Genomic DNA, 13,702 nt, shown 5'->3' with positions numbered 1-13,702 from the left:
ATTTGCCAATGTAGAAGTCCCCATATTCACCGGATTTGCCCTCGTGAGACTATTGGCTAGGAACAAAAGCGAAGAGAATCATGAAACAATGGAGATTAGCAATAATTGAGATAAGATGCATCATTAGAAAAACTCCAGATATTTTGGCCATATTCACAAGATTTTTGTCCTGCGACCATCCCTGTTCCGGAAACTGAAGAAACCTTAGAAAGCAAGAGTATTTGCAGTGATTGAGGTGATGAAGACTGCAACGCTAGAAAAGCTCAAGATTCTTTTGACTAAGAACTACCTCACAATCCTGCCTTCGCTGTCATATTTACCCGTTTTGGCCCTCTGCGATTTTTCCCTGTTCCCAAAATCAAAGAGACCTATTTGACAATGATTTACAACGTTTGAGAACATGAAGACTGAATCGGTAGAAAAGGTAGAAAAGATCAAATACAAGAAGTCTGTGATATAACCGCAGGGTAGACGTAGGACTACCGTTGGCTCGGTAATCATTTATTTGAAATTGCATCTGAATCAATTCTAAATGAATAAATGAATGAATATTTTGAAAGATTGCTGAAAGTTTTTCTTGTTAATGTGTGGTTGGATGAGTATAAGTATGGAATTGTTATTAACATAAAATTCAACTATTTCGAACTTGTTGGTAGTCCCAAAAAAAAAACCGATGGAATTTGAGTGGCCTTGTAAAAGCAACTGAAGATGTTTGATACATGATTCATTTTTGTTTTCGTGAGATTAACACGAGATTTTTCATGATCACTCCATGCGCAGAATAGAAGCTGAGGGCGCCACTTCACGGTGAAAACGAAATAAAGTCTGTATAACTTTGCATAAAATTCATTTTTCATGATTGTTCCATGCGAAAGCAGAACAGAAACTGATGCTATTGACGAATTTACGTTAGATTTACAACCAGATGGCGCAGCGAGTAAAATTATGATGTTTTGTTTTTTGGTCGTTCAAATTTAAAAAAAAATCAGAATTTATCTTCAAATTTCCCGGTTTCACGTATACTTTCTACGTATTTCATTTCAATTGACGAATTTACGTTAGATTTACAACCAGATGGCGCAGTGAGTAAAATGAGGATGTTTTGTTTTTTTGGTATGAAATTCGTTCAAATTTTCTAGAAAAATCAGAATTTATCTTCAAATTTCCCGGTTTCATGTATTCTTTCCACGCTGAAAAGGTTGGAAAATCATCATTTTACAATGTGCTATGTTATGTTCCTCGTAATGTAATGGCTTGTTATAAGTATTGTAACTTTAATTTTTTTCAACTAAGTAAACGATGAATAAGGTGTTTTGCGCTAAAAATACTGCAAATCCTTCTCGTATCGACCCCTACATAATCAATGATATCAGCCAATTTGATATGATATCGATTTCATCGCAATTATCCATAGTATCAATAACCGGTATGCATTATCAAACTTAAAATTTTCGAAGATTATCTATGACTTTAGTCAAATCGCGTGTTGAAACCATCGTAAACATACAAAACTCCAACTTTCTTACCATATACTGACGACATTCAATGGCTGAAATGAATCTAAATTGAAATAAAATGAATAATCACCACCGAATATTGCTTTTCAGTGCGTAAAATAAACATACACCATCACTTTTGTGGTTCTGAGCTCTAATGTAGATGCCGCATGAGCTGATTCAGCTTTGCGTAAATTCTTCAATTGCATCACGGGAACATCAAGTCGAATGCGTAAATGCGAATATTCGTTCGCTTGAACGCATTCACACGCAAACAATTTTTCATGACTGTACCATGCGAGAGCAGAACAAAAACTGATGCGAGTAAAAGTAATCACGCCTTGTATGTGTCCGCTGTGGTTTCCCAAACACTAATGCAAGCGAGCAAAAGAAGCCGCAGCTTGCATGTATTCGCCATGACGGTTTCTCCAGGTGCCTAGATTTTGCGTCCGTGTTCGGGAACACATCGCGATCACCAATCATCATCAATGAGCAATGATGATTTCGATAGCTTGCTTTCAAAGCAATTTTTAAGCTATTGAAACGATTTTATGGGCCAATAAGTGACAATCATATCACTCGTTGACATTTTATCTTTCGGATGAAGTGATTATTATACCGCTCCATTCAGCCGGTAAAGAGGTATTAACGTGCAAATCCTTGCACTCCAGCGTCACTCTCTCGTTTTCGAAACATTGAACTTACACCCCCTGTACAGAAATGAAAGACGTAGACCTACATCAAAACAAAACCATATTCATTCGACTTATCCCTGTTCTAAAACTGAGGAGAGATATGAAAGAACAAAGATTCTAAGTCTTGAAGTTTGAGAAGAACTGAGAAGAAGATTGTGATTTTTTGGCCAACTTTATCCACAATCATGCTTCAGCCACCATATTCACAGGAGGAGTTAAAAACTAAGTGCCTAAAAGCCCAACATTTTCTGACCCGAAATAACAACACAATCATGCCGCAATCACCATATTCACCGGATTTGGCCCCGTGCGACCTTTTTCTATTCACAAAAGTGAAAAGAACTATAAAGAAATAATATTTCATGCCTTAGCCACCGCATTCACCGAATATGGCCTCCTGCAATTTTTTTCCCTGTTTCCAAAACTGAAGAGAGCTATATAATAAAGGAAGATGTGCCACGTTTGAAGAGTTAGCAATTGCGTCGCTGTAAAAGCTCAAGACTACACCAATATCAGAAGTGTTTTGAGGATTAGGAAACAGCGTTGGCACAAGCGTATTGTATCTGAGGGAGATGACTTTGATGGAGGCAGACCGTCCGGTCGCTGAGCAGTGCGGTGTTAACCACGCAACAATGGGGATAATTTCTAAGAAGTTTTTGTACTCGGTAGAACCTGAGTTCCTCCCAGATGCCGTCTCTGTGAGGCTCCGTAAAAAATCCACAGATATACATCAGCAATCAGTGAGCTCGCTAAAGTGAGATCATGAACTCATATGAACTCCAGTTCATTCCCCAGAATGAACTCATCTTTAGAACCATAATAGCTATTCTGCCACCACAATTATCCTTTAGTCGAAGTAGTATGGGCGACAAACCTGCTATGAATACCTCATACTCCATGCGATAATCCGACATTTCGTATTAATAACCCGCATTTCACACTCTATAACAGTTTGATGGTGCGACTACAAGATTACGCCGCTAATACCTTTCTATGGGTACTTTGACATCAGCCTCTGTATAATCTCTCTCCTCCCTTCCCCTCGGAAATTAAGCACTGGGCAATGGGGAGCTAAAGTGATAATTAAACTAGACCTAATTACCAATGCAAATCGTTGCTGAACACATGATTCGAACGCACCGCCGCAAAAAAACATCGCACATCGCGTACCTGTCTTTCAAACCCATGATTTGTTGCTCTCTGCCACACACCGAGCACTTGCACACATATTATCTTGCCCGCAAACACGTACACACCTTTTGCTTAAATATGCTCATCCGCACTTAGCCCGGTATCGCAATTTCTCTTTGAATGTTTGCTCGAAATTAACACTGCAACTCATTAACGCGATCGGAAACCTGTGAACAAGGAAAGGCGAACGAACGCATCGATAACGCAGAAGGGTTCCGATCGTGCCCTAGAGTTGCATGCTCACTTATCGGCGGCGCGTACAGACACAGGTGTGCGCACATGTTCCTCTCGTTAGTTTAAGCCATTTCGGAAAGCGAACATAACTGTCCTGCCGCCCCGCGGGATGAGTTGAACTTTTGTGTTTGATTGATGATCGCCCACCGCCGTTCGTGTTTTGTCGCTGTTTGTAACTGCCTGGGCACTCACTGAATTGTCATCACCTGCGCGCGAAACGTTCTGCGAGCGCGCGCCCGCTCCACGGTCGCGGCCACGCGGTTATGCTGATTAGCTTGCGATTACTACACCGGTTTCGCATTTCGATTGAATTAATATCTTATCGTTAGGCAAAATGCCTATCGCCCATCCAAAGCTCTTAATTAACAGCGAAACAAACGATTACGGGGCATATTTCAATGCGCTTCGCACCGACCCTGGGGTCCCGGGGGCCCCCAAAATGTGGAAGCAAAACACGAATTTTACGGACTGACGGAAAAGGCTCCAGAATCGCGCGAGAGCGCATGTCCAAACAAGAACCCATAACACCTTAGGACCCAACCAAGTCAGAGCGAGAGAGAGAGAGCGAACAAGCAGTTGATTAAATTGAGGTGATAATTTTAAGGTCTCTGGGCCGTAATTTATCGCTAGCGAACCGAGCGGGCCTTCTGCGCCGTCCGATAAAGGGTGAGTTCATTAATAGAAATTTTATCGTGTCCAATAAATAATATTTCGTGATAAATTAACCATTTGATGGTGCACACACACACACACTCGGTGCAGTGAAATTGTTCGGATCCAGCTGACCGAAGCGGAAGGGCGCGCACGGCAGATGACATTGATTGTATAATGGTGTTTGAGTTAAAGAAGTAATAATTTTCGGCAATGATGATTAAGTGATCAGCCGGTAAGTGAGCTGCACCTTGCCAACCGTACGGAATTGAAATTATAAACTAACGGTTGCCGATGCATAGTGTCCATCTGTCAAACTTCCGCGGATCCTTCATCACAGAATCTCATTTGATCGTGGCGCAATTTTCGGTTTTGTGCGCCCATCAGTGTGACAGTTGCACAAAAGGATCGCAATTAGGGTCGCCATTGTTTCCCCACTTGTCATCGACGCACGTAAACGCGTGTTGTCCCGATGCACATGTACTCATGTCGTTGCCGCCAGCAATGCCGCCGGGAGGTAAACTCCCGCCGCAAACAGTTGACAAACAAACAATAATTGGTCAGCAGAGGCGGCTGCTGCTCGCCTCCCTCCCTTGTGGTGCGACATAATTGTCAAATTCGCACGTCAGACCGCCGTATGGTGTCGCACAATTTTTAACCGTTGGTTATTTTTTGCGCGCAGAGAGATCGTATCACAATGAGCCGTCAATGTAGGAAACGGTCAGATTTAGTTTTCTATTTTTTCGCACAGTTTTCGGTCCCATAACCCCCGTGGAATTGAACCCACCACTCACTCACGTGGACGCTTTGATCTTAACCGGCAGCGAAAGGAGGCTACCATATGTTTTAACCATCCAGAAGCTAAACGGTCAATCAGTCATCCTCATTATCCGTAAAAAGCCGTTTTAGAGAATTTTTCTCCGCTACACCATTTGGGAGCTGATTAAAATGTAAGCAGCAAGTGCTTCTCTGCGTTGCTGCGAGAGTGCAAATTATGCTAATTTGGCTTTTGCTTCGAGGTGCTCTTCTCGACGCCGCCGCCGCCGTCACTGCAGAGGTAGAATTACACCTTTCCGGTTGCATTTGCGCACCACCGATGATCGATGGGATAAGGCCGGCAAGGCCATTTGTAACATTTGTTGCTGAACGGGGGTAAAGCGTGAGATGTTCCCTGTTGTCGAACACACAATGTTCGAGACGTTAATCCTGATAAACTAACGAAAACGTTTTTTTTTTGTCTTACAATTATTATACTTCACACGAAGCATTACATCTACTTTCCGTTTTTTTTTAAAAAATTTGAGCTTCTGACAGCTGATCGTAAGATTAAGTCAGCGGTCGTCAATAGTGAAAACGACACCAGGGTGAGGAAAAACAGCGACCAAACATCGCTCTGACCGACAGTAATTTTCAATTACATATCTGCATACATAAGCTGGCAGTTTTCACATTTTTCACCTTCCCTGTGAAGTGTAACGCTTCGACAATTACGATGATTGAAACAATTAGTAGGTATGGCAAAAATGCACAGCATTCTCCCTCACCCAGGCTCGGCAGCACTTACACACACACACACACACATCCTACTGTGTTTGTGGAACGTCAATATTAAGCAGCTGTCAGCACTTGCCGCTTGGCGGCGCCTCGGTGATCCCATGAAATTGACTCCCATTGCAAACAATTACGGGGTGAATGAATGGTTTGATGAACGTTATTAAAATAAATCATCGATCTCGTTAATGGCGGCAGATCCGGGTTACGAAACGTTTCAATCAGGATGTAATTTTGCTTCGCAACCAGAAGGAAATTGAGCCATGATCAAGAGTGCCCTCACAATCACACCGCGGCACCGAAAATCTTAGGTCCGTCTAGGTCCATAAACCGACAGCAACAATGTGTTTTTTTCGTGTGTCATTGAACGTAACGCTTCCGAGCGTAACTCGTTAGGGGCTCCACACTTTACGGGGCCATAATCTTTAAAAACCAGTAGAAATAGTATAACGATTTGTTGCCGGGGGGGGGGGCCGGTTTAGTGGGAAGTGAACCATCTGCCGCGGTCCGCCGGGCAGGGCTCTCGCCCTTGTCGAGAGGACAACTGTCAGTTGTACTCAGACCAGTGCCACTTCGAGGCGCCACAGTTGTGAAAAGAAAACGTCAAAACCGCAAACATATTACGAATGCAATCACGTTGCAAACGGGGTGCAACATAATCATTGCCGTATCGCTTCTGCAATGCGCCAACGGACGCGCGGCGGTGCAACCGCAGCATCGCATCGCACACCTGAGGCCGGAGAAAAAGTGCACCTTAAACGATCGTAAATTTAACACTTCTGCAGCTTCGCACCCGTAGCCATGGGAGTGCGGCGGCGGCGGCGGCGTCGTCAGCGACTGTAGACGCTTTTCTCACACCACACAACAAAACAGTGCAGTGCAAACGCCGCATCGCTAGCGAGACAGCAGCACCAATCGTAAACTAGTGATAATAAATAATAAATTAATTAAATTCCATCAACATTTTACCCCCCTTTTAAGGTCTTGGAGCGCACAGCGCACATGGTGGTGCGCGAGAAATAACAAATATTTGTGCATCCCAAAGTGATGTCCATCGCCGCCGCCACAACCACCAAGTGCAACTTTGGCTTTAACTTGGGGCCGGTTTTGGACCGAAGTTCCTCCGCTCTGTTCGCAGCAGGTGAGAACTAACGAGTTGAAGCGATCACGTCATCCGTGTGTGCGCAGAGGACACCGGGCGTTTGCATCCACCACGGGCGTGTTTTGACAGTTTTGCAGTTGTGGAATTTGGTTGTTGTGTTACAACTGGAATCAACAATTGTCCGGGTAATTGTGTGGTACATTATGTTGCAAATATTTTGACCTCAAAAAGTCATCTTTTAGGAAAAAAAATTCTATTGATCTAGAACAAGACCCAAATAACCATAAGCATTAACTTTTAGTTCTATTATGGCACCAAATAGCCGTATATCAGCATTGTAATGTTTGTAAGCCTATTAATAACATTGTTTATTCAGATAAATATCAAAGAAAATTAGCATTTCTGATGGTTTTATTGGCATCTTTTTCAACCAAACCGATCATGTTGACCAGTGTGATATTTAATTGTCAAAAAATAGAAATTTCAAAGGAAATAAACTACATTTAGAAAAAAGGCATAACATTATAAGAAAATAATCAATAAAAGTTCAAGATAAATTCTTGTAAAAAAAATGCAACCGGTTATTTTTAACGGTAGATAAGGTAAATGATTTTGGTTTGTCCAGTCGAAAATATGATCATAGTTTGTCCATTTTTTTTTTTTTTTTTGAATGCTCTAATTCAGCACACCTTTGTCAAATCAGGTATTCGAATTTTTCAAAACATATAAATCAAATTGTCTTTTCCATGATTTACAGTAGTTTTATAGTATATTTTTACGGATTCACAAGTTTTTTTAAAAGGCTTATAAGATACAGCTTCTATTGGTGTCAATGCGCCCCTCATTTGAGCTAACTCAGACCTTTTCTGGATTATAACACTTACAAATATTGTAAACATCATGCTTATCAGATTCACATAGCTAAGCCATGTAATTAACGCATTTAGATGAGCTCAATTCTGATCATGAGTTGTCCAATCATAGCAGAAACAAAGTTTCTGTATGTTGAGTGTGTTGAGGTGCACTCTTTTAAAATGACCGAGAAAAGGCAATATTCTGAAGAAAGCCTAAATGATAAATGGATCAATATGATGACAATGAACTCAAGCAATGATAAATACAACATCTACGTGAAAATTCCAATTTATTCATTCAAAAATGGTGATTTCTAAAACCGGACAATCCATGATCATTTTTTGGACAAACCATGATCAGAGGTGGTCAAACCATGATCATAATTTCTTTTGAGGAAAATCGTTAAAAAAACATAAAAATTTTATTAATTTCAACGCCTTACTTGGGGCTTTTCAACAAATCCAAACTTGTATCGATCATATGTGATTTTCATTAAGAAAAATCGATTTGCATTTACTTGTTGCATAAAAACACCCTAAATTGGACAAACCAAGATCATTTACCCTAGTTCTAGTGATAAATACGAAAATAAGTTACCCCAAAACGGATAAGCAATGTTCAATATCGAGAAAAAATTCTCAACTTTCGGTTATAAATTTGGTTCGCATGTTAAAAAGACGATTTTACAAAAGTTGAAGGCTTTTGTTCGAGACATGTCATGCACAGTTGAAGTGGATTACGTTACATTATTCGTTGAACGTTCATTTTGACAATTTTTAACAAAATACGCATGGGAATTTAGAGGCTCTCGTTTTAACGCTGTTTGAACATATTTACTATTAAATGTTTTGTAATTATCTGTATTGTAATAGATTGTTAGGGAGAATCCAAACAGAGTGGTGCCGAAATCTCGAAAATCCACCAAGAAATGTTTAAGCAATAAGCGCTCAAATGTGAACCTTTTTTTGTGATGCACCCGTTAATTTTCTAATTTGTATCCTCAAGATGTTTCCGAAAGACGCAATCCTACGTCAAAAAGTGAAGTAGCGAAACGAACGTACAAAATGAAATGTTTTCATAGTGTCATAGTGTTTTTGCTTATTTTTGGACCACATTTTCGTAACGGACGACGAATAATACACATTTTAAGATTATAAACAGCTTCCAGGCTGTGTACCCTATAAATCAATGCAAATATGTAAGTATTTCCGAATAGGATTGGGCGATTTTTATAAAAAGATCGATCGATTTTCCAAACGGCGTAAGGATCGATCCTCTGATTATAAATCGGTACCAAAGAACCGATCTTTGGAAAATCGAAAAAAAAATTCCATGTTATCTGCTTATTCTATAGGAGTGTCACCTTTTCTTTAAACTGGGAATACAAATTTCATATTTATAATGAAACATCAGAAGCATTTCGTTTTGTTCCACAAAAATGTTTGAAGTCCAGAAAAAAAATCCAGGACATTCATCTTGTGCCTCAAGGAGTCGTTTTATTAAATACATTAATTGAAAAAGAATAATTAGAAATTCAACAACTAGTATCTGCCTAGATCTCTGCAGACAGCTATCCCATTGAAGCCAATCGTACCATACGTCTGTCATTTAGTCAAATCCGATTCTTGATTTTGACGCCAGTTCTAGAAACCAACATTTCGTCCGGAATTGATGTCAACATCTAGTTCAGTGATCCTATGAGCCCCTAGTTACAGTACATCCCTTCAGTAACTGTCGCTAGTTATGTCTCTAAATCGTCTCTAAATGTAAATCGTAGAAGATACAATCCAAATGTTGACATTATGTTTGAAAAAATTGTTAGGTGGTGGTGTTTGGTGAGTTTGAAATCGATGTATACTGAAAAACAAATCTACAAAAAGATCGAAATATAAGATCGACAAAATCGAAACCAAAAAAAATCGATTTTCTTGATTTTCTCGAGTAAAAAAGATCGATCCAAAAAATCTGAAATCGGAATGGAAAAGATCGATCTTCTGTAAATCGATCCTAGATCGCCCAATCCTATTTCCAAACGAAAAATATGTCCTAATTTCCTTATAAGGTGTCGTGCACAAATTACGGGGGGAGGGTGGCTCCATGTTCATATACTAATTTCTTTTTTTATTTACTCTTATTTGCAGCCTTGGGTAACTCAGTTCCAATACATTTGTCACTGACACTAATTGAATCGTAATTAAGACGGAATACCTGTGATGTGGGACTATTGTGATACGAGCTGTGTTTTTCGTTACTTTAGACCCTCTGATTGGAAGCCATGTTTTCGACGTCAACGTCAAAATATCGTGCAGGTAACCCCATTGATTCTATCTTCGAAATAATCAAAACATATAAATGAGTAAGTTGATGCTTGATTCATTCTAATATAACACATTTATCCATGCCACTTATATTTTACTGTTACTGATTTTGGAAGACAAAGTATAAATATAAAAGATTTCGACCACTGCAAGGGCAGATGGAAATGTAGCATCACTACTTATGAGATACGAGATAGAATGATAAAAATTTTTACTGATCGGGTGCAAAGATTGAGCACTTGTAGTGATTTTGTTTCAAAACCGTGTTTTTGATAGAAAGCAAAGTATCAATTTAAGGGGAAATTTGTTCAAACGCACACAACTGAAGACAGCGGCGGGAAGATCTATGATAACAAAATCTTGTCAATCGGTCATTTCAATGTAGTTGTTTTTTCGGATTGAAAGAAATTCAAACTCTATGACCCTGATTGCTGTGCATATTTGCGGTAGGAATACTCTAACGCCTAAATGACTACAGTAATGTAATGAAAAAATATGTTTCGATAAGATAGGAATACTCTTTCGCCGTAAATGGCTACTGTATAATTTCCAACAAAATTATCGTGAGATAAAAATGTTCACGAATAAATTCGGTTCTGTTACTGCCGAATTGCTGAATGAGTAACAAAATAAACAGATGGGATGTAAAAATGTGGCCAAACATATTAGTATGAGAAGTATGAAATGGTTTTTGGAGCGATACATAAATGTTTTGAGATAGTTATGGTATATTTCCTGTAATCCTATTACAGAACCTAACAATGAAATAGTAGCACTGCTTTCGTATAAATATAATTGTTCCAAATGCACAAGGACGAATTGCAAATTTGTTTGTGCAGAACGGTTTAATAGGTCTTCAAAACATAACAAATTCACACACCTCTGCATGCGTAAATTGCGCGACATTAAAAAAACGAAAGAACACCGCCTTCAACACAGAGCTTAAGATCCACAAAAATATTAACATAACACAGAGAGTGAAATTAAGCCGCAACAGCACTGCAGCAACTGAACCTATTCCTCACATCCTTTTCGCATGTTCCCCCTCCCTAATCAATCAAAACTGTCCGAGGTTCTAAGCCGCGCAACACCGGGCCAAAACAGCAACAACTCTTTCCATCGGCTGGAGCAAAAATTCAATTTTCCGAACCATGACCTCCGGGGAAGAAACGGTAACAGCAGCAGTAAAGGCTCGCGCACACACCTTTTAGGAACGCATGTAAAGTTGCAACGGAACAACTAAAGAGTGGCTGCATTTACATTTATTGCCCGCTGGTCGGGTCGATTACGATCTCTTCACCTCCGCCGCCGGCCACTCGGTTTGTGCTTTTTCTGTTTCTTCCTGTCTTGTTTTTTTTTTATTGCCCTGTATTCATCCCGAAAGGGGTCCCGTTTGCGTGTTTTTTTTTCTGCTCGTCTTTCCCACTCACACGCATTCCCTCGCATGCATTCCGGGGCTCCGGGTTCCGATGGTATTAAGTCAAGTGAGAAAAAATGTTTTAATATGATACAAATTTTTACGATATAGAGCGATTATTTGGGATAGTAAGCGCACACGCGGCGGGATGGCGGAAGGGCACGGATGTGTTGATCCGTAACCGACTACAAACTACGAACACTTGATGTGGACCTTCGGACGGTAACTACTGCTCGTGGGCCTTAACACGTTAACAACTTCTTAAGGTGTGTTTTACGAGCCATCAGTGGATAGTGACGCACGATAAGGGATCCGAACGGAGAAACGGTCGAACGTGCCAGATAGCATAATGGTACGATTTAGAGAGATAGAGGGCTGACCGTCAGGCTCTTTTCCTCTTTTTTTTCTAGCTCCTGCTGAATGAGCAAAGAGAGCCAAAAAACGACACTCCGAAGGTGGGCTCTGTTGTGGCAACCTCTATTCAGCAGCCACTTAATGATAGTGATTTGCATATTTATCGCCTTGGATTGTCCCTCTGGACAGTATTCAGCTACTTCGGCGGGAACCGCGTTAAACACTACCAGGCGAGAGACGTTGAGTCTCCTTGAACCATGCCGAGGGCTTCGTTGCGTTGCGTGGGTGGTCCTTTTCACATGTGAAATTCCAGACCCATTGTGTCTGGTCATGTCTCTAGGATTCGCCTCTCTTGTTAGGTTGGAAGAAAAATCGCTGTCGAGGGCCAGAAATACGCCACACATCTGGATACTTGTTCGGAGGAGAGAGAGAAAAAAAGCCTCTTAACAACATGTTTGTTAAGTCTGTCCGCGCAGAACAGCAGCAGGAGTAAGAAGCACATGCCAACATGTGAGAAACGGGAAGAAGACGCCACCAGTGCTGGCAAAAAGGTCACACGTCATTAAGAAAATTTATGACAGTAAATAGAGTCCCGCTTGGGGCCCGATTCGGGAGCGCGAGATTCCTCTCCACACACGAATCCCCACAAGCCCGGAAGCGCTGAATAGCATATCTAATGATCGCGAGAAAATCGCGAGTCATATATTTTGTCCATTATTATGCAAAGCCTCCGCAGGCATGGATAATAACTTGAAATTTTCTTTCGCCAAACAAACCCCACAGAGCTTAACTATCTCAACAAGGTATTCTCAAAATCACCCACAAATAACTTCATCAGCCCAACCCCAACCGCGCCCGCCACTCTCTCGCAGGCGGAAAATTGAAACGTGATTCAGCACCAATCTCGTAAATCATTTCCCCCTAAGAAGTCGGATTACGCCCCCTCTCTCGCTCATGCCGTAGCATGGCTTCTAAGCAGCTCCCAAAACAACAACAACAAAAATGTCTGCATTAATTGCTCGTATCTCCGAGCCTCGTTGTTTTTTTTCCTCTCTCTCTTATTTTGTTCGGGGAAATTCACCAGTTCCGGTCGATGGCACTTGGAATTGAATTAAATTAGCAATGCTCTCCCACCGACCCATCCCTCCCCTCGCTCTAAACACACCCGCCCGACAGTAGATTGAAATAAATAACCGCGATTAGTTTTGGACAGAACCGCGCCCGCTGTCTGAGCACTCCGAGATCGTTGCACGCCGTTGAAACGAAAATGGAGGCGATGACAATTGAGCTGCCCAACGCCAGCGCCACCGTCTCCCTCGCCGTCACCCCCTGGAACCTCGTTGGAGGATTGGTTAGCTAGTGATTTAAGCGGGTGGAGATGTGCCAAAATTGAACTTGATGACTTGGTGACTTCAGTTTTTTGCGAGGAAATCTCGGTCCAATCTATGGTTTGACCATAAAATTTCGGGTGATGGACGTATTAATTGTTTGGTGTTGCAATAAAATCTGTCAACCAATTTATTTCAACAATCAATGTTTCACAGATCATAAAGATCGCCTTTTTGGGGCGAGAACTGTTGATGAGCTTTTGATGCAACTCTGATTCACTTTCTATATGTCATGTTTTATGAGTGAGCGAATTTTTATATGTTATTCGAAGCAATTAGTTGGTTTTGGGTAGTTAGGTGCTAACTTTCTCCAATCTGACAATAACTTCAATCGTCGGGCAACAACTGGGTGTCATCCAAAACTAATGAAGAATCTCTTGAAATGCGACATATGCATATGTTTCAATAAAAACCAATTTTCCCCGAAATTGTGTAATTTAGCTCCTTTCG

The 13,702-nt window shown here is 41.0% G+C and overlaps 1 protein-coding gene across 2 annotated transcripts in view; it reads right to left on the bottom strand.

Annotated features, from left to right (window-relative positions):
• LOC129778003 (T-box protein H15-like) overlaps positions 1-13,702 on the bottom strand; it is a 79,821-nt gene that overhangs the window by 28,278 nt on the left and 37,841 nt on the right. The window lies entirely within an intron of this gene.

The sequence above is a fragment of the Toxorhynchites rutilus genome, chromosome 3, assembly GCF_029784135.1.
Source record: "Toxorhynchites rutilus septentrionalis strain SRP chromosome 3, ASM2978413v1, whole genome shotgun sequence".
NCBI lineage: Eukaryota > Metazoa > Arthropoda > Insecta > Diptera > Culicidae > Toxorhynchites > Toxorhynchites rutilus.
This window is presented reverse-complemented; position numbering and strand designations above follow the sequence as displayed.